This window comes from Macrotis lagotis, chromosome X (assembly GCF_037893015.1).
Source record: "Macrotis lagotis isolate mMagLag1 chromosome X, bilby.v1.9.chrom.fasta, whole genome shotgun sequence".
Taxonomy (NCBI): Eukaryota; Metazoa; Chordata; class Mammalia; order Peramelemorphia; family Peramelidae; genus Macrotis; species Macrotis lagotis.
Genome location: NC_133666.1, coordinates 534,520,396 through 534,525,041, shown reverse-complemented (window position 1 = coordinate 534,525,041; position 4,646 = coordinate 534,520,396). Strand labels below are relative to the sequence as shown.

Genomic DNA, 4,646 nt, shown 5'->3' with positions numbered 1-4,646 from the left:
AAGATCCTCTGAGAGTCTGTTAAATTCTGGAAAAAGAAAATGATTTCAAATAGTTCTTAACTGGATAATAGTCTTTAAAAGTTTTTCAATATTCCTTAGGTCTTTTTAAATTTTTCCTTCACTATAAGGATTAGATTATAAACCCCCTGAGGGAAGGAACTACCTTCCCCCTCTCTTTTTGTAACTCTAACACTTAGCACAGTGCCTGTTCTATAGTAGGCACTTGATAATTTTTTATTGATTGAAAGCAGGTTCTCCTGAAGTGATTGATTTTTCTCCATAAGGGAAACTAATCTTTGTGTCCTGAGAGCCATTATTTCTTCCTATGTTCAGTTAAAAAGTTAAAAGTAGTAGGTGAAATTTTCTTTTTTTTTTTTTTTTTTTTTTTTTTTTGCCATTTGCATTTTGCTGGTGAGATGCCTGAAAAGCAAGGACAATTCTTTGGATAAAGAATAAAATATGTAAGGACATAAGAAGAGCAGGAAAATAAGGTCCATTCAACTCAACACTAACCCTTCTTAAATGTCTCTTTACTATCAGGAATTGTATTGGGCAATGCTGGGTTACAAACAAAAATCAAACATACTCTGAAGAAGAGGAAGAAGAAGAAAGAAGGAGGATGAGGGGAGGAGGAGAAAAGAGCCATTTGGCTCTTAGGGAAAAATATACATACATATGTATATCTATATGTATGTGTATGAGAATGTTTTTATACATATACACACTCATATACATGTATATTGCAAGATGGATTTTTAAATTTAATCTACATTATCAATAGAAGAAAGAAGAAACGATGTACTGCAGTGATGTACTGATGAAAAGATGTACTGATTAGTGAATTTTGTTTCAACTCCCTCTTTAACATGGAAGACACATTGAGTTCAAATTCATTCTTTGTTCCCATTAGATTGTAAATTCATTGAGTGCAAGGATTATCATTGGTCTCTTTTTTTGTCTTTTTGTCCCTTTCTTGACTGGGATTTTAGAAGGTCTGGTTTCTAATTCCAACTTTCAAAGGGTATATCAGTAAATGGTTATCATTTGACTCTTAGTTACATATGTAGATCTGCATGTTATGTGTATGCGAATGGGTATATGTAGACATACAAACATGTATACATGTATTTGGCAAGATGCATTTTTAAAAGAAGGAGGAAGAGGAGGAGGAGGGGAAAGGGGAAAGGGGAGAGAAAAGAGAAGGATAGTAAAAGGAAAAAGAGTTCACTGGGGGAGGACATGTGTTCTGCCACTTTTAGTCTATATGTATGTATATTAAGAGTAATTGCTAGAAAACTATTTTTAAAGATTTTGTAAATAATCTTGATTGTCATTAAAAGTAGAGAAGCATTATTTTTGATAAGGTAGAAGCTTGGTGTAATATAAGTCCCCAGTGTGGGAGTTAGGAGAACAGTCTCCTCTATGCAGCTGGCTAGTTCTTTTTATTTGGTTCAGTAGCTTAACTATTTCAGGTCTCCATTTTCTTATATGAAAATGAAGATTCATCATTTACATCAGAACTGTGAAGAAAACACTTTGTAACTCACAAATCCTTTAATTCATCAATGACTTCATGATCTTATTCATGTGTACTTTCTTCAACAATGTGGACCTCAGTCAACATACACCTTCTAACAATCTGGACCATTATTATCAATGTTATTGACAATTTAATGAATAAATTGTCAATTATAAAGAATCTACCCAACATTCTGGAAGCCTTCCTTGATAACCTCTTGTCATGATAGTATACCAGGGTCACAATCCTCTACCAATTAGATACCTTTTGCTCTTGATACTGGACAGGTTGGTATCCTTTTCTAATCACACTTTTCAATCAATCAATGAATTTTTATTAAGTACTTACCATAAGCTAGGTACAGTGTTAAGAGCTAAGGTGATATTTACATACCATTCTTTTCTTTTAACTCACTGTTTTTAATGCACTTTTTAAAAAAAATGTTATCTGTTTACATAAACCATGTGCCTTTCTATTGCTCTTCTGTAATTTTGTATTTGTAATTTCTGTAATTTTGTAAATTTGTAATTTTGATTAACTAGAAATTATATTAGTTCAAATTCTCAATCTTATAGAATATTGGTTTTATAAAATGGAATTTTGATTCAGAAAGCCACGTGGGAAAAACTGATAGCACTATATAAGATAAGGAACTATATGTACAAAAATATTTATAGCAGGCCTATTTGTGGTAGAACTGGACATTTGAGAAGATGCTTATCAATTGAGAATTGGGTGAACAAATTGTGGTGTATGATTGTGATGGAATATTATTGTGCTATAAGAATGATGAGCAGGATTGTTTCAGAAAAACTCTGGAAAGACATGCATGAACTGATGCAAAGTGAAAAGATCAGAGCCAGGAGAATATTATACATCGTAGTAGCAATATTGTAATGATGATCAACTGTGAAAGAATTAGCTGCTTTGATAAAGACAATGATCTAAGACAATTCCAAAGGACCCATGATAAAAATTTCATAGAACTCTGATGAACTCTTGAGTGCAGATTGAAACATTCGTTTTTGCTTTTTATTTTTAATTTTTTCAGCATGGTTAATATGCATGTTTTGCATGACTGCACATACATAATTGATATTATATTGCTTGCCTTCTTAATGAGTAGTGCCAAAAGGGAGAGAGTATTTGATTCTCAAAATTTAAAAAAAAGAATGTTAAAAATTAATTTTAAAAAGAAAAAAGAAAGTAAAATAGATTTCATAAATACAATCCAACCCTCATCCCTTCCTCCTTTTTTGAGTGCCTTTTCAAGATATATTTATTGATGTATCTATTCAATTGCAATATAAAAGTACAGACATTGGACACTATATATCTGTTTTTTTTCCTGTGCTCCTAGTTAGACTGAAATATTTTGAATGATTATAGATTTTAAGCTCTTTCTCTTCTTTTTCTGCTACCAGCCCTTGATAAATCTTAAGTTTTGTATGTCTTTACTGTAAGAGACCAACTTATTTATAAATATTGCCATTGTCTATTGGTTCAATTGAACTTCAAGATTCAAGTGCAAAGCATTCAATCTCTATATTTCCTTGGTAAATAGGAATAATTTCATATTTGAATAATCTATTCAGGGTTGATTTTTTTACACAGGAAAGTCATATTGATATCTTTCATGAAGAACAAATAATTTGTGAATTTTGTTTCAACTCCCTTTTTAACATGGAAGACACATTTAGTTCATACTCGTTCTTTGTTCCCATTAGATTGTAAATTCATTGAGAACAGGGACTATCTTTTGTCTCTTTTTGTCTCCCCAGACTGGTTATTAGCAACAGAGAAATACAAAAGAGGTTATTTTGTCTTATCTACACACACACATAGACACACACACACACACAAATAACTGCCAATCTTTTTTTGAAGCTATGGAGGCTACATAATCTGAGTAAGCTCAATTATCATTGGAATTTCAAAGGTCTACCCACATGAAGTAACTACTGCTTATTCAGGAGAGGTAGAAAAGGGCAAAGTGAAGAAAAAGTGAAAAGCTCAGCAGGAACTTGATGGAACCTGTAATGGGCTAACATCTTGCAAACTGTCTGCAGAAGATGGATCTATCTAATGACCTAAGTGTGTCTAATGACCTAAGTCTGCTTTTTCTCCTTCAGAAGAGCAAAGACCCAATAGAACCATATTTCATAGCAAAGTCCCCAAAAGACAACACAATAATAAAAGAGCAGACAATCAAGATTTCTGATCTGAAGCAACACATAGTATCTTGTGGCTGATAATGAAAATTTGAAGGAAAAAAAAAAAACAAGCAATTCAAAACTGAAAAGATCAGACTCCAAAAAGTTCCCCTAAGAAAGGAATTATATATAGAGACAGGCAATGTAGGAAAATCTGAATTATGGAGCCTGCTGCCACATTAAGAGACCACTATAACCTCTTTAATCAAGAAGTTTTCAGGAAATAGAGAGAAAACTAAGGGCATTCCAATTCTTGGACTTTCCCTTCTAAAATTTCCTCTTCTGAAATTCCTGGGAATGTTTTGAAAAGATTTATGAATAGCTAAACAAAAGGTAATGAGAGATTAAGGTGGTGATAAAGCAAAGAAAATCCTATAATTAACTCAGATATAAGGGAAAACTAAGAAGCTAGAGATTCTCTAGGTGGAGCACCATCTGACAGAATACTGTGAGAGAAAAGGCATGGTCGTGACTTAGAGAATGATTTTTTTTTCTGTTATGTCTTACCCTTTTGACCCCCATTTGAGATTTTCTTGGAAAATCTGCTAGAATGGTTACCTTTTCCTTCTTCAGTTCATTTTACATACAAATGAATTGAGACAAATTAGTTAAGTGACTTGCCCAAGGTCATACAGTTATTGAGTGTCTCAGGCCAGATTTGAACTCAGGAAGATAAATCTTCCTGGCTCCAGGTTCAGCATGCTATCCACTGCACTACCTAACTGTCCTAGAAAACAGTCTTAGCACTTGACAAATGTTATTTCTTGATTCTTTTTCTCTGGACTCAAACTAAATGTCTTCCTGGAATGTCTTTTTTCAAGTAGCAATTATTTTTCTTCTCTTAACTTCAGGTTTATACTATATTTAACAATTAATCTATAATCTTATAAAGAATAATACAAAAATTGAATTAA

General features: G+C 32.6%; 1 pseudogene; it reads left to right on the top strand.

The window, feature by feature from the left end:
* The first annotated feature begins 796 nt into the window (after window positions 1-796).
* On the top strand, window positions 797-3,915 carry LOC141499336 (nuclear receptor-binding factor 2 pseudogene; annotated as a pseudogene).
* Window positions 3,916-4,646: the final 731 nt, after the last annotated feature.